Source organism: Amphibalanus amphitrite, unplaced genomic scaffold, assembly GCF_019059575.1.
Source record: "Amphibalanus amphitrite isolate SeventyFive unplaced genomic scaffold, NRLGWU_Aamphi_draft 000041F_arrow, whole genome shotgun sequence".
Lineage (NCBI taxonomy): Eukaryota > Metazoa > Arthropoda > Thecostraca > Balanomorpha > Balanidae > Amphibalanus > Amphibalanus amphitrite.
Window position 1 is genome coordinate 450,097 of NW_024881537.1, and position 22,078 is coordinate 472,174.

Below are 22,078 nucleotides of genomic sequence, written 5' to 3' on the forward strand. Positions count from 1 at the left end.
CAGTGCACCCCTCCCCTCCCGTAGGTTTTTTTCGCGATAGCTCCAATCACGCTGGCGATAGAGAGCTGAAACATGGCATACCTGACCTTTGATTCAAGCCGGATCTTTTGACACTAACTGCATTTTCGGGTCAGGTTAGGTCACTGACTTATGACGTCATAAGTGAACCTCTGCACGGTCTTCAGATGTCGCAACTTCGCAACGCCGTCACTGCCAGAGGAGCTTTCACAGGGAAATGAAACTTGCAGGATCTAGTATGCATTACGAGTCTCACAACTTGTATATCTCGGATTTTTCCTAAATGTCATATGAGTTCAGGTCATTTTCGTGACCTCACCAGTCACCATTATAAGTCAATGGGGAAAAATGAAAACTGCTATTCAGGCGCCGGGAACGATCTCCAACTATCTCAAGCACACAAAATCGTGCTTTGATGCACTCCTTGCAAGGTTAGATGCGTCATTTTTGCAATGTTGACCTTGCGTGACGTCATTTATGACGTCATCAAGGTCATATTAGTTTTTCGTCAATAACTCCCGATCAATTGAGCTAGCGAGTCTGGAAAGCCGCCAATGGACTCAGAAAGACCTGCCGAATCGAATGATATGTGACATGACCTCTTTCGTCCAACTTCATGACCTGGGGGCGCTGACCTGACCTTGACCTGAGGTCAACACCCTAAGTTGACCTGACCCAAACAAAAAGTATATCATTCGACTCGCCTGGGCGAGGCGAACAAGATGCTGTCAAAATCGGCGCTCTGCGGCCGTTTTTTGCGAAGCTATACACCAAAAACTGAACCGTACCTTGGGGCACTTGACCTGACCTCAGAGGTCACCAGTTGACCTAGGACCTTAAAATCGGGTACCAATCTCTGCGTCTGGTAACGGCGCACACGGTCGTTTTTTCCGCGACGCGCTAGCTCCACCAGGAGCGAAACGGCGAGGGGGGGTCGTACCCGCCGCCCCCCCCCCTCGGCCGGCGCGTATGTAGAAAACCAATAGGTCCGGCGAGGGTTAATTGAAGGTGTTCCGCCGCTACTGCCTGTGACCTACTTTTCGAGACCATATTTGGCCGAAATCGCGATTTGGCGTATATCGGCTCGCATTAGCCGCGCGTTTGCAGTCTTCGTGGTTTCAAGCGTTCAAACATGTGATTTGATGTTGCTCCCATGCATTAGGGTGAATGCCAAGGTCACCTGAAGGTCAGGTCAGGTCATTGACCTTTAATGACCTCGGTCCATTTTTCGAGTTTAACATGTTTCTAGGCTAATTTTTAGAGCTTAATTCGAATTTAGCAACCATTTGAACATTTACAAAGAAGTTTTGTTGCCTTCGTAACATTTTTCGAAGCCGTCAGAGACGGTTGACACCTACTACGAATACCCGGCAGGACCCCTACTGGTTGACCTGACCTGACCGCATCATTTGTGATCAAACTTTACATGATATTAGTGATCAGCACACCGAAAAACCCTTAGCAGCCATACTTTACGACGTTCTAACAGGTCCCGATTTTTCCGACTTTTGGGCCATTAACCTGACCTGTAAGGTCAACCGATGACCTGTAGGACCTTAGAATTGGGTATCATCGGCTTCCTCTCGTCACGGGCAGCACGCTCGTTTTTTTTTTCGCGCGAAGCTCTAGCTCTCAGGGGCCAAACGCGAGGGGGTCGTCCCCCCTTGTGCCGTCTAAGGACTCAAAATGGCCTGGCCGGCGAGGGCTAAGGTATAAGGCAACAGTTGGATGCGCGCAAGTGCAAAATTCGGCCCGCAATCATGACTCGTGCGGTGTAGTATACGCAGAGTGTGAAACTAGTCATTACATTAGCATAATCGATATTGATTTACAGCTTTGCAGTTGCTATCGTACCATTGGCTGCCGGGCGTACTTAACTGAGCGGAATATCCTGGTCAGCTATTCACCTGGATCTATCCCCGGAAAACTTGGAAGCAAATATTGAGACTGTGCAGAACGGCTACACACCCTTACGGCGCGCTGACTTGCATTTGGACGACCAATAACAACTGTGGAGCCTAGCCGCGCGAAGCAATTCATCCATATGCCGCTTTTTTTTTGCTATTTCCACACGCAATGCGCAAGACTTCACACAAATCACGAGGCGAGCATCAGGAGTTGCGGAAGCCTCTCATGAGCAGCTCATCATCAGCCAGGAGAGCGTTACGGAGCAGCACATCTTTCCGCCGGTTTGAGGCCGCTGGCGGCGCCCAGTGTGAGGTCGCGGTGTTCTTGGCGCGCCCCTCAGTCGGCGGGTGGTGCAGGAGCGGTCTTGACCTAGCCGGAGAGCACTGGGCACACATCCGGCCGGCGCGGCAACCCGTCCTCGTCCGTCGGCACCGGCGGAAACCGGCGGTATATCACCCCGCGTTCCCGTCCGATACCCTCCCTGACAGTCTGTTTGCGCCCCTCCTGTGGCGTTTTGACTCGGCCCCCGCCCCCGCCGCCACCCCCGCCGCCGCCCCCGCCGCCCCCACCGCCGCCGCCGCCGCGCCCCTGCTCACGCCCCCGCCGCCGCTCCCACCCCCGCTCCCAGCCACGCCCCCGCCGCTCCTGCCCCCGCCCCGCCAGTGATTTAACCTAAAAAGTGCTCTTTACCAGCTTTCAACCCTCGCCCGCACAATACCCATCCTAGCCCTCGCCCTGGCAGGGGGGCTAGTCGATGCGACCCCTCTAAGGTTTTTCGAAGCTAGCGTAAAAACGGCGGCGCGCAGCGCCGCCACAGCCTATGGGGCAACCTTTTTACATATGGCCTGAAAATTTCAGGTTCGGATGACCTTAGGTCAGGTCACCAGATCAGAGAAACCGGTACAAGGTCATGGTCAAATTTCAATTTTCTTTATGCACCTGTCCAACACCTGTCCACAGTTTTAGACTGCTTTCCTTCAAACTTTCAGGATCTGTTAAGTTCACCGAGTTAAGTTAAGTTGTTAAGTTCACTGTTAATGTATAACATGTATAGTTCGGTTTTATGTCACTGATCTGAGGTCTGTTAGAGGTCATTACGTCATAATGTTAATCCTATGGGAAAATATTCAATTCGGAAAATACTGGAGATATCCGTTTCGTTCTATCACTTTTGTGCTTTGATACTGCACAGCACTTAACCCGCGCACCGACGGGGGTCTGCGCCAACTTAGTACCGACGGGGGGGGGGGCGGATGACCGCCCCCCCTGAGATCTCGAGAACGAAGCAAGATAGCGACAAGCGGTAAACGGCATCGGATACGCACGGACAAGGTCTACAATTTTTACTAAGGTCATTTTCAGGTCAGGTCAAAGATGACGTCACAGGGGTCGAAAAAGTCAAAATGGCGGCGCTAGATATGGAGAGGGTTTTTCTCGAATAACTTTCGAAGTAGTCAAGATAGGAACAAACTAAGGGCATCATCGTGATCCTCTCGTCAATCCGCATCGAATGATATATATGTTGACCTCGAAAGGTCAAGGTCAAAGGTTGACCTCAGGTCACGTGACCTCGAGGTCATCATGTATATCATTCGATGCGTCTTGACGAGCTGAACACAATGAGACCATCCGCGCGGCTGTATCTTGTTCCTGTAAGGAGTTATTGGCAAAAAACCTTTGGTGACCTTTGATGACGTCATATGACCTTACAGCTGCCCAACAGCAAAACAGACCTCAAGGTAGTGAAGGTTGATCGTATGTGAAGTCATGTATGGTATATGGGGCCATTCCGACCCGTTTTAGTGGTAAAAACAGGGAGTTGATTTTTCCCCCATTGACTTATAATGGGGAGGTCGCGAAATTGACCTGACCTTAGGTCACCGACATCAAAATTCCGAGATATACAAATTGTAGCTACTAATGACCTAATAACATCCTGCAACTTTCAAAGGCCTCCGACATCTACTGTAGCTCTGGCACGGTGACAAAGTTGCAAAAAAGTGACTTGAGGTTGGGTCATTCAAAGTGACCTGGTGACCTGACCTTAAAAGTTAGGAGGTTCAAACTTGCACACCATGTGTAAAATTGATGAGGTTATAGTCATACCAAATTTCGCGGCGCTACGCGCCGCGGTTTTCCCGCTATCCGCGAAAAACCTCAGGGGGGGGCGGATATCCGCCCCCCCCCCCGTCGGTGCGCGGGTTAACAGTATGTCACTTGGTTTTTCTTTGTTTGGTGTACTTATCCAAGGGTCAGGTCAAACGAGGTCAACTGAGGTCAAATGACGTGTGTGCCAATAACATGTCACATACCTAATAAAGATACAGCTTTCAAAATGGTATCGTTCTGTTTCTTTTGAAGATCCGAGTCGAATGATATTCATTCATATATTTCATTCATATATTTAACGAATCATTCCACTTGTGTGGCTTATTGTGCGATCCGTGTTAGGTTCAGTAACATCAGTAAGTACATGTGCAACAGAAAGAACAGAGAACGAGTGACCAGAGACAAAGACGAAATTGACGACTAGACGATACAAATTTCAGGGCAGTGCATGTTCATCGAGCATAGCCGTGAGACGGGCACGGGTGCGAGAAGACCTAAGTTGTTGCGGCAGGCGGTTCCAAGTTGCGGCCGCTCTGTAGGAGAAACTTCGCCGCGACATACTGAGGCGAAAACCAGGTAACTCAAGTACCCCCGTACTGCTGGCGCGCGTCGTTCGCGCACTGACATCAGCCCGGTACGAAAACAGTGCGCGGGTGGCAGTAGGAGCGCGGAGGTCATTCAAGGCCCGGTGTATGGCCATACAGTCGCGACGGTTAACTAACTCTGAGACAGTGCGCCAGCCTAATGCTGTTAGAATCGGAGATATATGGTCGCTACGCCGCGCTCCCGTGACGATCCTCGCAGCGAAATTAAGAGCTTTCTGCACGCGGCCCAGACGGTTTGCGGTGGCTCCTCCCCAGACGGAAAGACAGTAAAGGATTAAGGGGAACACATGTGCCTGGATAAGTAGTTGACGGGCATCAGCATTTAAATGATGGCGGATTTTGTGTAGACAAAAGAGAAAGGAGTTGCACTTTTTAACAACGGTGGATATATGAGCTTCCCATGTTAGATTGCTATCGATGGTAACTCCAAGGATTTTAACGGACGAGGAGGGCTTTAGAATGAAGTCATGAAAGTTCAGATGAAAGGATGTTGTCTTCTTGAGAGAATTGGGGGTACCTATTAGCAAGAGAGTGGTCTTTGAGGGGTTCATTTTTAGTGAATTTGCAGTAAAGTAAGACTGAACGGCTAGGAGAGAGTTCTCCTCGCGTGATTTAAGAGATGATAGGTCGTCTGGATGTGCTGAGTCAAGTAGCTGGGTGTCATCGGCGTAAGATACCAAACGACCGTGGGGGAGATAGGATGGAAGGTCGTTTGTAAAGATGCTAAAGAGAATCGGACCAATGAGGGATCCTTGTGGGACCCCATGGGATAGAGGAAGGAAAAGAGAGCCGCCCCTCACCATCTGTCGTCGCCCTACAAGATAGCTTTTGAACCAGGTCGGGTCAACACCGTACCACTGGAGTTTCATCAGGAGCACACTGTGATCAACACTGTCGAAAGCCTTGCTTAAATCCAATGACGTGATTGCTACCACATGTCCATCATCGACTCGTCGCGAAGTCCACTCAGTCACATCAAGGACGGCGTCCTCGGTCGAGTGGCACGGCCTGTAAGCGTATTGTGAGGGAGAAAACAAATCACATTTGACAAAATACGCGGAGAGCTGTGCACACACTGCTTTTTCACACAGTTTCGAGAGAACTGGTAGAATGGAAATAGGCCGAAAGTTGTTCGCGACATGGCGCGGTCCTGACTTATGGATTGGTACCACTAATGCCGTTTTCCAAGCGGCCGGGAAGACACGGTTGACAATCGACGCATTGATGACATGAAGTAGATGTGGTCCTAGAACGGCAAAACAGTTTTTAATAGCAATCAATGGTACACCGTCGACACCGACGGCTTTTGAAGAGGATAGTTCATTCAGATATTTGGAAAGCTCAGGAAGTGTCACAGGATGTAGGATCAGGTTTGTGGAGATGACACGGGGCGGCTTGTGTGAGATATCAGGCATGTCGTTGCCAATATGACGCTCCTTCAGCTCTGTGGCAATGCGGGGACCAACCGAGGCGAAGTCGCGGTTGAATTCGTCGGCTTTTTCAGTCCCTAAAGGTTCGGAGGAGCTGTCAGTCCCTGGGCGTATGGCGAAGTTTCGAATGTTCCTCCAAAAATTTGTTCGGTCCGATAGCATTGAAGAACACAAGTAATCCCGCTTGGATTTGGCAAGAAGACGCTTGACACGGTTTCGAAGGTGGCGGTACGTTGACAGATCAGACTCTGCACCAGATGCACGCCAGATTGTAAAAGCACGGTCCCGCTCGTCCATGATCTCTCGCAGTTCCGGGTTATTTTCAACCCAAGGACAGTGTGGACGGCGCGGCGTCACAGTTTTAGTTGGACAGTAAATATCAATAGCGTTGAGCCATACTTTCATGAATTCCTCTAATTTGCTATCGATCCCCTCCGCCCGATACAGAGGTTGCCAGTCGGCCTGTAACAGATGCAGACACAGCGCGTCCCAGTTAACTTTTCGCCAGGGGCGGATCTGAAAAGACTGGCGCGGTGATTTATGACGACGGAGTGGAACGCGGGCCAAGATAGTCATATGGTCGGCTATGGGCACCGGAGGTATTGTTACCGAGCATTCCGAAATGGGCAGGCTTGTGATGATATGATCGAGAGTGGAGGGTGGATTGAATCGAGTAGGGGAACTGATGAGCTGTGAGAGGTTAAGATCACTTAAAACAGATGTATATAGACGCGTGCTTGGAGCAGAGGGACACAGGAGGTTCACGTTAAAGTCACCAAGACAGAACACAGGCCGACCAGTAGCGATGGCGGCTTGTAGTTGGAGATGGAGACTGTCCAAACCTGCTGCGGTCGGCTGAGAGGGTGGGCGGTAGAAGACACCCACAGTGATTGAGCGTCTCCCGCCCCCGCTGATGGAGACCCACAGAGATTCACTAGAAACACTGTCACTGGTAATCGAGAGAGTATCACATTTTAATTGTTCGCGGTAAAGAATGGCAACGCCGCCTCCACGAGTTCCCGCCCCCGGACGATCGCACCGCACCATTTTATATCCAGGGAATACCAGAAATTTCTTTTTGACGTTTTCAGATAGCCAGGTCTCAGTTAAACAAAAAACGTCAATTTTGTGATCAGATAGAGTCTGCTGGACACTGTCCATGTTGGGCATCAGTGAACGGACATTTGCGTGTCCGATGATCAGCGAACGAGCAGTGGCCGACCGGGCTGGAGCATCGTCATTGCCGGATGGCCGCTGTTGCGCTGAGGTCGGCGGCTGAGTGAGGTGTATCGCCGTCCGCCTGGTCTGGCTGATGGTGAGCCGAACAGAGGCCTCCGGTGGCTGGCCAGGACTGTCATGGCTGGTGTCACGGTTTGGTTGTCGGCACCCTACACGACGGGGAGAGACCCCGGTGCCTGGAGCGCTCAGATGGCTGTCGGCGCTCCATTCCCCCCGGAAGATTTTCACCTTCCTGCCGGCCCTGCATCCCCTCCGCCGAGACCGTCGGCGGCGGGCGGGACGGCCCTGCCCATCGACCACTTCAAGGTCGTCGTTAGCGACGGCCGCCGGACCCGCCCCAGTGGGACGGGGAGGGGAGCGGTCCGTCGCCGGACGGCGGCGACTCGACGGTGGGGGAAGTTGGGGTGCTTGCTGATTGGTGACTGGCCTGGTGTTCATCCGCGCCGATGGGAAACATAGTTCTTGGTTTTATGCCGATAACTTGGAAGCCGTTCAGAATATCGAAGATATGATGATGTTGGAGTGATCCTAGCCGAAAATTGACCTTGGTCGAAGTGTTGCAGGTGTTGTTTCTCGAAGTTCAGATTTCTGGCGAGACACACGGCGAGCACGCTGGCGACGAAGATCAGCAGATGATGCAAATGTTTTTAGCCGATAATAAGGTTGAAAAGCACTCACGATTCCGAATGTTGGCTTCAGTAGTACACAGGTCCACTAAAACACCTTCTGCCACGGTTTGAAGAAGTAAAGCGGCCTAAAACGGAGAAAAAGCGAAAAAGAACTGCAATAGATATGCAACATTAAGCATTTCGACCATTCTTAACCTTCGCCCCAGTGGGGGGGGGGGGGGCTGTCCGCTGTTACCACCCTGTCGTGTTTTTTTGCGTGTGAATAAAAAACCGCGCTTGGGGTAGCTTTTGGTACATCAATTTTGGATAATGTGTGAAAATTTTGCCCCCAGGTTACATGTGATTTGATGTTGCTCCCATGCATTAGGGTGGATACCAAGGTCACCTGAAGGTCAGGTCAGCTCATTGACCTTTTATGACCTCGGCTCTGTTTTCCGAGTTTTACATGTTTCTAGGCCAGTTTTTTTTTAGCTGAATTCGAATTTACCAACCATTTGAACATTTACGAAGTAGTTTTGGTGCCTTCGTAACATGCTAACACTACGAATATATATGTAGGTACACGGCAAGACCCCTACTGGTCGACCTGACCTGAACTGACCCAACCTGACCTTAATGCATAAAGACATCATCTGTGATAAAAAATAACATGATATTCTTGATCAGCACCCCGAAAAACCATATAGAAGCCACACTTTACGACGTTCTAACAGGTCCCGATTTTCCCGACTTTTGGGTCATTGACCTGACCTGGAGGGTCAACCGATGACCTAGGACCTTAACCCTCGCCCGGGGGTGGTCCTGACCTGGTGAGGTGAGGTCCTGACATGGCTGACCTGGTGAGGTGTTGCGCTAGTGTTTTTCCACTGGTCCAAGCGACCCGCGCGCATTACCCATGCGATCCGTGCATTACCAGTGGAAAAACACTAGCGCAACACCTCACCAGGTCAGCCATGTAAAGTCCTCCCTGCCCGGTCGGTGCAACGAAATGTCACACTTGTGAGGCGGGGCTGCCTGGTCGCTGCCACACCAAAAGCGTTGTGTACAAAATCGTGTGTAACATGTGCCAAGACAAAACTAGTATTTACATAGGAGAAACTATAATAGACGCACCCGGGAACGGTTTCACGTGCATTTGTGGGACGCAAAAAACCAAACCAAGGTCTCGGAGATCGTGTAGCTACTAGCTAGGACACACCCAACCAGCATAGTAGGGCCCGATCCGTTTAGCGTGTCGATCAAAAAAGTTTGCAAAGATGTACCAAACCTCAAAATAGCCGAGTCGATCGAAATTAGAAACCAGCGACCCCACCTTAACCCGCGCGGGGCTGGGGGGGGGGTAAATTTTACCCCCCTCGCGAATTTTTGCAATATCTCAAAAACGGCGGCGCGCAGCGCCGCGAAACTTTCAGTACCTTTTCTTACATCAATTTGACACGTTCCCTGAAAATTTGAGCGAAATCCGTCGGAAAAATTTTTGAGAAATTGACGTTTTAGTGACGTCATGTTCGCCATTTTCGCCTCAAAAAACGGCAAAAGTTCAAACGCCGCTAACATCTTCATTTTTAAAGGAATCAAGACGTAACAAAAAAGGATATCCGTAATTGTACTTTGTCTATCAAATGGCTATCTCGGTTTTTTGAAAATTTTTGATTTTGACCCAATTTTATTTCTTCAAAAAACTGACTTTTTTGGGAAAATAACTATAAAATCCAAAATTTTGAGTGTATCGAAAAAAACGGAATAAATGTCAGAGAAGTGGTCTATGTGCACCTACATATCAAGTTTTAGAAGAATCGGTTCAAAAATGTGGGAGTTATTCAAAATTATATGACGTCACGACACACAAAAATTTTGAAAAATTACTTTTTTGGAAATTCTAGACCTCGTACGGAAACAAAAATAGCACCATTCGATTCGCCGTGAAAAACTGCATCAGATAGACACCTTTTTAGACCTTAACAACCAACTTCAAAATTTGACCTCACTTGACCTGACCTTGACCTGACCTCGACCTGAAATTCATCCAGAGGTGGTCCATATCACTTATTGAGTGTGCCTATTGAATTCTATGAGTAAAATGACCCATAAAACATGTGTCGCACATAACCTTTTCTATATTTTGTTTTTGGTGACCTGACCTGACCTGACCTGACCTTGACCTTGACCTCTGAATGATATTGTATGCAACGAATATTGTCTTGGTAGCCTAAAAACACGTTTTGGGCGATCAGTCTCAGTCCATGACTCCATTCTTCGGCAACTACGGTGCAAGGCCGATACTGTAGGAACTTGCAATTTGTACCCTTGACCTGACCTTGACCTTGACCTCAAACTTAAAATTAAGTACATGTTTTTAGTTGTTCGTGATGAGATCTTTCGATTGGCGTTTGAATTTTCCAAATCGGACCATTAGTTCGGGAGATACCAGGGGTGTAAAATTTACCCCCCCCCCAGCCCCGCGCGTTCGGCTGGAGACCCCAGCCCCGCGCGGGTTAACACACAAACCTCATCATGGTCTCTCCTCAATCCCCCGCCATACACAGTACACCTATACACACTCCCAGTGGCTCCTGTATGTATAGCTCCAGCGTAACATATGTATAACGTTTTAGAATACCTTTTGTATGAGCACAAACATTGCAATATGTCATGAGCATGTATGAGTAACAATACACAACTATATATTATGTGTATTATGTATATTGTATATGCATATGTATGTATGTATCTATTGTATATATATGTATATTGTATGCGCATATGTACGCATCTATCTATTAGGTATGTATATTACATATATTATATACGTATAGGGCATTATGTACCTAAACTATGTACCTTTGAAAGCATTACGAAGCGTAGTCTTTTAGATTAACGTAGATGTTACGTAGATTTTCGTAGATATTGCGATATCACGTAGATATTACGTAGATATTATGTAGATTAACGGAAATTTCTGAGCACGAGCGGCCGGCCGGCCGGCTGTGCGGACGCTTTTGCGAGGCTTATATCTCAGCAACCACTTGACCGATTTACATGCGGTAATTTTTGTAGGGTAGATTCATTCCTGCTACCAAGTATTGGATTATTCCTGATGCATGTGGGTGACCCCTTATGCACGTGCCACGTGCAAAATGAAGAGGTGTCAGTTTTGTAACAATTGCAATATCTTGGTAACTACTGGGCCGATTGCGCTGAAAGTTGGCATGTAGATATGCACGGCAATGCATAATGCATATCCATGTGCCAGAGTTGGGGCGCTGCTTGATGTGTGCACGTGCAGGGCAGGGGTCGATTCCAAATCTCGAGAACGGCTGGACCGATTGCGCTCAAACTTGGTACACGGTTAGGGACCAGTTAGTAGGGTGCCGTGCACGAGTCAGTTGGGACCCGTTTTGCACGTGCACCGTGCCGCTTCCAGGGCCTCGTTTCATAAAACTCTGCCGTAACTTACACCTTTCCGTAATTCACACCCTTTCAAACTACGGAGCGCAAATGAAGCGGTTTCACAAAGCCACAACTGGAATTGTTTACACCTCCGTAACTAAGCACATTTGCGTAGTTACCGTAGTTTATCAAGCGTCCTACAAATTACAATTTCGTGTCAACACTTATTTTTTACGAGAAATTATAAAACAATTATGTTGAATTTTAATCTTAAGAATTATTTATGAAAAAACAAAATTGATATTGATGACCATCCTTTATTAAATAGATCTATTGAAAACAGCAGAAAGCCAGCTAAGCAGAAGTGCCTTACTACGAAAGTGGCGCGGCGCGGCGAATAAACAAAATTCCGATAGCTGCCACAAAAAGTGACTGGTACAGAAGATTTGCAGTTTCTTTTTCTCATTTTGGCTGTTCTTTCTTCCTCACCGGGCTCAACATGATAAAATATATTAGAAGTTAGCTTCGAATCTTCACATTAATTCAAATTCACGCAACATTTTTGTGCGTAGTTTACACCACTGATATCAAGAACTTGATAAAATATTTGGCGTTAAATACGTCGTTTTATGAAACCCAAATGGCATCAATTGGTCCGGATTCGAGCATTTGCCGTAAATGAAGCTCCGTAATTTCGATGGCGTGAACTACTCCGGTCTCCGGCTTTATGAAACCGAATTGGCATCAAATACGCCAAATCTGGCATAATTGACGGAACGCCGTAAGTAATTCCTTTTATGAAACGAGGCCCAGATCTCAAAAACGGCTGGGGCCGATTGTGCTCAAATTTGGCACATCGCTAGGGACCGGCTAGTAGGGTGCAGTGCACATGTCAGTTGGAGGTACCCCTTTGCAATTTCGCACATGCAAGGCCCACCCACCCTCTCGCTCGCTCCGTTGGTCGCCCCAAAAGGCGTTTTACTGGTGTATAATATGCAAATGTTGACACGTACCTGAATGATTACGGAGCGAGCGAAGCGAGCGTAGTCTTTCCTTAGATTAACGGAAATTTCTGAGTATGAACGGCCGGCCGGCCGTGCGGACGCTTTTGCGAGGCTTACATCTCAGCAACCACTTGACCGATTTACTTGCGGTAATTTTTTATAGGGTAGCTTCATTCCTTCTATCAAGTATTGGACTATTCCCGATGCATGTGAGTGACCCCTTATGCACGTGCAAAACGAAGAGGTGTCATATTTGTAACAATTGCAATATATCGGTAACTTTACTACAGGGCCGATTGCGCTGAAAATTGGAATGTATGTAGATAGGCACCCACTAGTAGGCAATGCATATCCATGTGCCACAGTGAGGGTGCTGCTGCACGTGCGCACGTGCAGGGGTCGATTTTAGATCTCGAGAACGGCTGAACCGATTGCGCTGAAATTTGATACCTACATGGTTAGGGACCGGTTAGTAGGGTACCGTACAAAAGTCAGTAAGGACCCATTTCGCACGAGCGTGCGTGCAGGGTGCCGCTTCCAGATCTCGAGAACGACTGGGCCGATTGTCCTCAAATTTGGCACATCGTTAGAGACCGGCAGTCGCGGAGCACCGGTCCGGCACGGGGGTCTCGGGATAACATTGCCATAGGATGTCCACCCGCTCAAATCGCTACAAAGAATCAAATTTGGAAGGCAATGGAAAATACTGGATGAAAAATGATAAAAATTGACCAAAATTGACCAATAACCCTTTACATATAGCCTGTATTTTACTGGCGGCTACCATGGGCAAATCCAAGATTTTGACGTGTGACCAAAGCCGCGTTCTTACTTCGCCCCCGCATGTATAAACCACGAACGTTGGCGTTTTCCCAGTCCAAACATAGCATTCTCTGCGTCATTCTTTGAGTTTATCGACATCTCCAGTTTCGAAATGGCTTGCAGGGGCGTCGAATTGCGTAGGTTCCGCGTCAGAAACGACTCGTCGTAGCCGGCGTGGGCAGTCGGCTGCCGTTTTCGAGACGCCCCTGTTATGAGTGACCGGATGCGACGTTGGCGGATTTCCGAGGCCGCTGAGGTCATTGGAGTATTGCGGGACAATCGCGCACCACCCCCGCCTCCCCCACTGGGAGTGAGACCGTCTGTCGCCTCAGCCACATAGCGGGAACAACAACGGACGTAGCGAAAACGGAAAACTTCTGTGCAATGGCATGGGAAATCTGCGAACAGGAGTATTTCGAGCATCATCAGTTTTCCTGTGGGAATGGTTTGCGCTGATCAGCCGCAAGGTTTGTCCTATCGCGTTTAGCATGGAATTACCTAGCCAACGCCTCAATGGGGAGGGCGGGGGGGGGGTCTGCTGACATGCTCCATGGAGATTTGGACGAAATCCGTCGGAAAAGCTTTGAAAAAATGACGTTTTAGTGTTGTCATGCGAGGTCATTCTCGCTTCAAAAACTGCACAACTTAACCCTAGAACGCCTAGGGGGGGGGGGGGGTGTATCAACCCCCCCCCTGAGGTTTTTTCGAAGTGCACGCTAAACGGCTTGTCGTAGCGGGCTGAAATTTTCAATACCCTCTGGGGCAACCTTTGCGCATCTTTTGCCGAAAAAATTGATCGGGTCATGTCAGGTCACGGAGTTATGACGTCATAAGAGGTACAGCCTCCGGCCGACAGTTACCAAACGTGTGCGCCGAATCCCTAGGTTTTCTGCCGGTGATACCCACATTGTTTGATGGATCATGATGAAACTTCCCATGCATGTTGGGGCAAGCATTGGCTATCGTGTGGTGCAAGAAAATTGACCGGGTCAGGTCAGGTCACGGAGTTATGACGTCATAAGAGGTACAGCCTCCGGCCGGATTTTCACGAAGTGTGTACCGAGTCCCGAGGTTTTCTGCTGATGCTATCCACATTGCAGTGGATATCCACATATCTTTTCTGAGTCGTTACCTACAGTATTTATAGCGGAGCAGTGGTCAACAGCCGACGAATCGGGACAAACACCGGACGGTGATGTGACACCATATCACTCATCAGCAATAGGCCTCTTACTTTTATAGGGTAAATACACCAAAAACACCATAAATGATGCAGAATTGAGTGGGGAATACGTTATTGAAGGTTTAAAGTTAATATCTCTCACCGTTTTGCCGCAATCGTTGCGCAAAGTTGAAAAAGTTTGATTTTTTCGGAAAATTTGACCTTTGACCGGTCATAAGTAGGTCAAATGTTGACCTAGGACCAAAAAATATACCACCAATCGCGAGATCTCGTTGAGAGCAATCCGTTGTTTTTTTTCCGCTAAGCTCTACGACCTTCCGTTTCGAAACGCCAGGGGGGGGGTCGTAACAACCCCCCCCCCTGGTCGTTCGTGTTATGAGAAATGGCCTGGGTCGTGCGAGGGTTAACCCTCGCCGAACTAATCTGTAAGAATCTTGGCCGGACCTTGTTTTTTACGTACGCGCCAGCCGAAGGGGAGGGGGGGGCGGCGGAAGACCCACCCTCGCCGTTTCGCGCCCCTAGTGGACCTAGCGCGTCGCGGAAAAAAACGAGCATGTGCGCCGTTACGAGACGCAGAGATTGAATGCACGATTTTAACCCTCGCCGGACCTATTGGTTTTCTACATACGCGCCGGCCGAGGGGGGGGGGGGGGCGGGTACGACCCCCCTCGCCGTTTCGCCCCTGGTGGAGCTAGCGCGTCGCGGAAAAAGCGAGCGTGTGCGCCGTTACGAGACGCAGAGATTGGTACCCGATTTTAAGGTCCTAGGTCAACCGGTGACCTCTGAGGTCAGGTCAAGTGCCCCAAGGTACGGTTCAGTTTTTGGTGAATAACTTCGCAAAAAACGGCCGCAGAGCGCCGATTTTGGCAGCATCGTGTTCGTCTCGCTCAGGCGCGTCGAATGATATGCTTTTTGTCCGGGTCAGGTCAACTTGGGGTGTTAACCTCAGGTTAAGGTCAGGTCAGCACCCCCAGGTCACGAAGTTGGTCGAAAAAGGTCATGTCGCATATCATTCGATTCGGCAGGTCTTCCTGAGTCCATTGGTGGCTTTCCCGACTCGCTAGCTCAATTTGATCAAGAGTTATTGACGAAAAACTAATATGACCTTGATGACGTCATAAATGACGTCACGCAAGGTCAACATTGCAAAAGTGACGCATCTAACCTTGCAAGGAGTGCATCAAATCACTATTCTGTGTGCTTGAGATAGTTGGAGATCGTTCCCGGCGCCAGAATAGCAGTTTTCATTTTTCCCCATTGACTTATAGGTAATGGTGAGGTCACGAAAATGACCTGACCTCATAAAACAACCTTACAAGTTGTGGGACTCATAATGGATACTAGATCCTGCAAGTTTCATTTCCCTGTGACATCTCCTCTGGCAGTGAGGGCGTTGCGAAGTTGCGACATCTGAAGACCGTGCAGAGGTTCACTTATGACGTCATAGCCTCATAGGTCAGTGACCTGACCTGACCCAAAAATGCGGTTGGTGTCAAAAGATCCGGCTTGGATCAAAGGTCAGGTATGCCAAGTTTCAGCTTTCTATCGCCAGCGTGTTCGGAGCTATCGCGAAAAAACCCTATGGGGGGGGGGCACCCGCCCCCCCCCCTCGGCCGGCGAGGGTTAAGGTCCTAGGTCAACTGGTGATCTCTGAGTTCAGGTCAAGTGCCCTTAGGTACCTAGGTACGGTTCCGTTTTTGGTGAATAACTTTGCAATAAAAAACGGCCGTAGAGCCGCGATTTTGGCAGCATCATGTTTGCCTCGCTCATGCGCGTCGAATGTTATACTTTTTGTTTGGGTGAGGTCACCTTAGGGTGTTGACCTCAGCTCACTGTCAGGTCAGCGCCCCCAGGTCTCGAAATTGGTCGACGGGGCATGTCGCATATCATTCGATTCGGCAGGTCTTCCTGAGTCCATTGGTGGCTTTCCCGACTCGCTAGCTCCATTTGATCGGGAGTTATTGACGAAAAACTAATACCTATAACCCTAATGACATCATAAATGACGTCACGCAACGTCAACATAGCAAAAGTGACGCATCAAGCCTTGCAAGGAGTGCATAAATCACGATTTTGTGTGATTGAGATAGTTGGGGATCGTTTCCGGCGTCAGATGAGCAGTTTTCATTTTTCCCCATTGACTTATAGGACCAGGTAATGGTCAAGTCACGAAATTGACCTGACCTCATATTACCGGAAAAATCCGAGATATACAAGTTGTGAGACTCGTAATGGATACTAGGTCCTGCAAGTTTCATTTCCCTGTGAAAGCTCCTCTGGCAGTGAGGGCGTTGCGAATTTGCGACATCTGAAGACCGTGCAGAGGTTCACTTATGACGTCATAGGTCAGTGACCTGACTTGACCGGAAAATGCGGCTGGTATCAAAAGATCCGGCTTGAATTAAAGGTCAGGGATGTCCAGTTTCAGCTCTCTATCGCCAGCGCGTTCGGAGCTATCGCGAAAAAAAAAAACCTGGGGGGGGGGGGGGGGTTGTAGGGGAGAGCGGGGCCAGTTGAACCACTTTTTATATATTGACATGCACAGCGAGATCTAGTTGTCATTTCGAAAAATGCACAATGCAATGAAAAAATATGCTCTTTTGGCTTTATTTTAAGATATGTAAAATTATGTTTCAAAAATATTTTGCTGCAAACGCATGCTTATAAAACAGCTCTACGCCCGTTTCAAATGACCCCGATGCGAGGGTCAATTGAACCAGCCCATGGGGTCAATTGCACCTATCCTTAACAATGGGATGTTTTCCTCTTTAAGGCCACTTTCTTAAGGAGATATTTTGTCCGGTTTACTTTTCCAAATGCTACATTCAATAGGTCGTTGGAAAGCTAAAAGTGCAAAGTTCCTCATAATAGGTGACATAAAGTACATAGACTATGGTAAAATGGGCGGATGAGAAAAATGAGAAATATCTCAGGCTATAGTTTGCTTTCAAGCAAAAGGCTGGAGAAAAAGGGGTCAGAAATTGAGCTCTATTTAACTACTATTTCAGTTTAAAAGCTCATTTCAAAGGTGGACTATTTCCTTTAATGTTTACAGCCCCTGAACAATAACCATTGCAAAGGTCACCGGGGTCCATTGAAACGGCCTGTGGCCCTGTTTCAACTGACCCTCAGAGAAGTGTTTCAATTGACCCCATCCGCTCCCGCCATCTCGCACGCGCCGTAAAGCACATGTCAAACGAGCTGGAGGGACGGCATCATGCTGAATATGAAGGGCCAAATAAGGTGTTATTCCGGAGCCAGGAGTTCTTCTTTCAGAAAACAAAGGTATATGAGATATCACAAAATATTCATAAGAACGATTTCTCCCAAACGCCCCTCAAAAACACAAAAACAAGTGTCAAATCAAAACTACCGTCCGTTTGCCGCCCAAACGCCGTTGACAAAGGAAGTGGTCGAGCGCGGATGCGCAGTGGTGTCGGCAACGCCATATGTTGCATACTGTTGAAAATAAAGCCATGTTTCATCTGACCCCGTGTTTCAACTGGCCCCGCTCTCCCCTACACCCACCCCCGTCGGCCGGCGAGGGTTAAAATGTGTCTTACATCCTTAGGTTTTACTTTAACCCTCGCCTCGCCAGCACCGGGGGAAGGGGGTTGATGCAACCCCCTTCCTAAGGGTTTTCGCGAATAACTCGCGTAAAAAGCGGCCGATCGCGACGAAACTTTCAGTAGGCCCTCGATTCACACCCATAGGTAGGGGAGAGTGGGGTGGGTTGTATCAGTTTTTACTCCGAGACCCATAACCTCGTAACTATCCGTGATAAACTCATTATTTCCATACTATCTCCTTCCTTGATTCTTCTGCTTTTTTGTGCAAAGTAACTTTTCCGCTACCTCTACCAGTTTTTAATCTACGGTCTGCCGAATAGAACAATGTTTTTGATACAACTTGCCCCATGGCTTGGGTGAGTTGTATCACATGGTGGGGTAATTTGTATCACTATTTCACGTTTCAGGGAGTGTGCTTACTACTGGTTTTGAACATAACAACAACATTAAATGGGGTTAATACAATGTATATGCTCAAAGGCTTCACTTTTAATAGACCAAACTTAGGTCAATCCGAACGAAACATCGAAACCAACGAAACATTAATAGAGTAGACGCAAAAGTGGCCCGTTAAGAGCAAAGAAGCCAACACATCGTGCCGAAATGGAACGAGTATTGACTAGCTACCTACAAACGCCAGCCAGGGCTTAGCTTTTGCGATCAACAGCAACATACCCATACATACATACATACATACATGTTACAACATACCCCACCCGGCTCTGATACAACATGTACCTCGCCGCCGTCTTGGAAAAACATCCTCGTGCTCAAAAACAGCGGAGAGCTGGAGAAATCCATTTTCACTCACGCAGCCTTAGAACCTGCCCTCACCACCGCTACGGAGATCTTTCAAATTCGTGCACATTTAAATGCCCAAAACACACATTTTCTTGCAACTTATTTTTTTTAGAATGACATTAAAAAAAAACATAAAATCGGCTCTCACCTCGAGACGCGTCCACCCAGCCACACGACAGAACAGGGAAAGATGGAGCCCGGAAAACCTTGTCGGCTGGTCGTGTCACGATCGCCATCTATTGGATATGTTTGGCACAATTCGCCCTGATACAACTTGGACATGATACAACTCTCCCCGCTCTCCCCTACCTACCTACCCATAAAATTTCATGACCCTGACCCAAATGACCTTTGACCTGTCACTGTGACCTATTTCTAGAGACAAGTTATTGCCGAACAACATTTTTCGTGAAAACAGCTATTTTTACAGTTTTTGCCCTCGTTGAGGCTAAACCGTTGACCTGAGGTAAATCTGAGAACATTAGGTAGGTACTCAGAAAGGTCTGTAATGGGACCATCGAATGCGCTTTTCCGCGGTGCTGTAGCTCAACTGCAGTTCCCGAGTTAGACGTTGGCAGTTTCCAAAATTATTGAAATGGACTAAATTTGACCTTTGATGAACTCTGGTGACCTGACCTTTGACCTGACCTTAAAAATGACCGAAGTGTTTTCTTCCTTATTCGTGACGCTCTTTCAATTACCGCTTACCGCGTGTCGCTACGTGGCCCAGAAGCCGAGTTAGACGGGGGCGTAAAAACGCCCCCCCAGCACTCGGCGGAAAGTTCAGGCATAGGCGGCGGAACGGGGAGGGCACCGGGGCACCGTGCCCCCCTTTGATTTTAGCATCGTTGCAGGGAAAGAATGGGACCAAAAGTCGGCAGTGTTCCCCCCCCTTAATTGAAGGTGTTCCGCCACTACCTACCTACTGATTTCAGGCCACCAGCGCGGCGCGGGCAGGGTAGTGCGAATTGAAATCCGATATGGCTTTTTATTTGGACGAATCTTTTCGGGTATGTGCCCGCCGCAGAGTCAGAAACCGCTATTCTGGATCCGCCAGTGTTACTGTATGTATGTATATACCAGTAGGTAGTGTATATATGAATACCTAGCTCTCTAAGATCACTGATCACAGGTGTGCATGGATAACACCGACGTGCAGACACTCGACAGCTCACCGATCTGTGATTTGGGAGCCCAATATCACTCACGGTGGCGCTAGAGCCGCTCATAAACTTTTATAGGTGTCGCGGCTGATGCCCGGCGTGAACGAGACCGTGGTAAAATAGGTAAACAACGCTATATAATCACCCTTTTTATTAAATGTATCATTTAACTTGATGTTCTTTTTTCATTGTTTCTATTATTAGCTGTTCTTTGGTCCCTTTTGTCGTGTTAGGTCATTCAATCTCCACAATGAAATGATAGCACTAGGCTGTAAAGGTGTATATGTTATTTTAGTAGCCCTATCCCTTTCCGTAGCTCCGCCATTTTCCACTCATAGTTGCATCGGTGTCCGCTTGATGGCAGCACCAGCAGCTCCTTTGAAATTGTTTGATGCGGGCCGGCGAGTATTGACGCGAGGTGACCGTGTGAGGTGGGCTGTGTCAGTGGTGCTCCGCATAGAAGAGGGATTTCGAGTGAATCTGCAAGAACATTCGAGGTTTTACAATGTAGGGACTGTTGGCTGGGGCTTTGTTGTTAGCTTGATTGCTTGTCTGGGTAGGGTGAAGAAGGAACCTTGCCTTGCATTTCATTATTCCTGGTTCTCATTCTCGGTCTGATCAACGATCCTTCTGCTGCCGGCGTTTCTGTCAGTCAGGTGTGCATGACATGTTGCCGATATTGCCAAAATATGGCAAATGAGTGATCTTGCATCCTGCTGTACAGGTGCCTGTGAACCTGCAGCATCAGCATGCTTCATGCTTGACATATTCCAATTCAGTGCCAAACCTCAATGATTGCATGGAATGCATGCTGATTTGGCTTGATATTTGGGCATTAGTAGAGCAGACGTCGAAAACCTTCGTGTGATGTCTGCTCTACTAATACCAATATTTGAATGATACCTATCAGTTTGAGCCTGGGTAATGGTGATGGACATAGTATGGTTCAGTTGATAACTTTGATGCATATTTTCAAATTGTGCAAAATGCACACAAGCATTTTGTGCAAATGTATTTATAATCCCTGTGTCTTAGTTCATGTCAATGTGAATGAGAGCTTTTCTGGATAGGTATGCTGTTGCATCAAATTTTTACATTTTTTTCTTCACAGTTTGACGTAGGTAATGCAATGCTGGCGGAATCTGTTGAGTTGAGTTTATACCTATCCTTTTCAAGATCTCAATACTGGGAAAATGTCTACGTGCTACATAGTAATTCCAAGCTTGTGCACTTGCGGATCACATCTTTCACCTCTGCCTTGACCCTTTATTAAAGGAAGCTGTGAGAATATTGTGAGACTGAAGCTCTGCACTTGCTTGTCTACCTTTTTTAATTACCTAATATGAATAAGGATATCACTACTTTTCCTGTCTGATCATGCATCACCCTATCAAGTAAATGTAAAACATGTGCATTGTGCATACTGATATACCTAAGGCTCCTGCCTTGGCCCCTAATTGAGTCACCATATGAGCTTGTGATTATATTTTGTGTTTGTTGTGAACTTCATCATTTTGACCCTATTGCCAGCTGCAATTATCTTGCTCCATACCCATAGCATATCTCTTTTCTAAATCTACCTATTGGTTTTCAGCAATTATATCATTTTCCATCTATGTCAATATGTAACCATATTTCAAGCTGAACTTTTGCCCAGTGATAGGCTGATTTTGTCAACTCTTGTCTGAGGCTGGAACCCAATTTTGATATAGGATTTAGCTGAATTACTGACCCACAAATCATTGTCCTGCTGTCTGTTCCTCTATATGTCGTTTGATGCCTCCCTGAGCTGTTTTCTTGCACTGACGAATGCTGCCGCGCTCACAAGAGGCCGGGAATAATCGAGGGCGTCGCTCACAAATTGGATCAATGGATGGTGTCGATCGGGATACAGAGGCGACCCAGTGACCACGCGGGATCACTGAATCGAGTCGCTGTCAGTCTCTGTCGGAAAGGCGTGAATTTTACCTGTCGTCAAGCACGACTTTTGGGCGACGTGATGGCAGGGGATAGGTACTGCATTGTCAGGTGCATGGTATGCTGATAACATTTGAATCCTTACATTTCAGTGCGCTTGTCTCGTTACGATTTCCACGTCCGCCGGTTCCCTGACAGATACCAACAGCACACCGTGTTCAGTTGACAGCCTAGCTGGCTCGGGACAATCCGACCCCACTGCCGGCCGGCGGCATCCCCCCAGCTGGCCAC

The 22,078-nt window shown here is 48.0% G+C and overlaps 1 protein-coding gene across 8 annotated transcripts in view; it reads left to right on the top strand.

The window, feature by feature from the left end:
* Positions 1 to 20,273: 20,273 nt before the first annotated feature.
* The window catches only part of LOC122375535 (neural-cadherin-like), a 117,827-nt gene continuing 116,022 nt past the window's right edge, over positions 20,274 to 22,078 (top strand). For 4 of the 8 annotated variants that reach the window (XM_043355040.1, XM_043354992.1, XM_043355048.1 and 1 more), the window contains exon 1: positions 20,289 to 20,377. The gene's annotated coding sequence lies outside the window, so the exon portion shown is untranslated. Of the gene's footprint in view, positions 20,378 to 22,078 lie in introns of all 8 variants that reach the window. The other 4 variants (XM_043355016.1, XM_043355030.1, XM_043355023.1 and 1 more) reach the window with 2 other exon arrangements.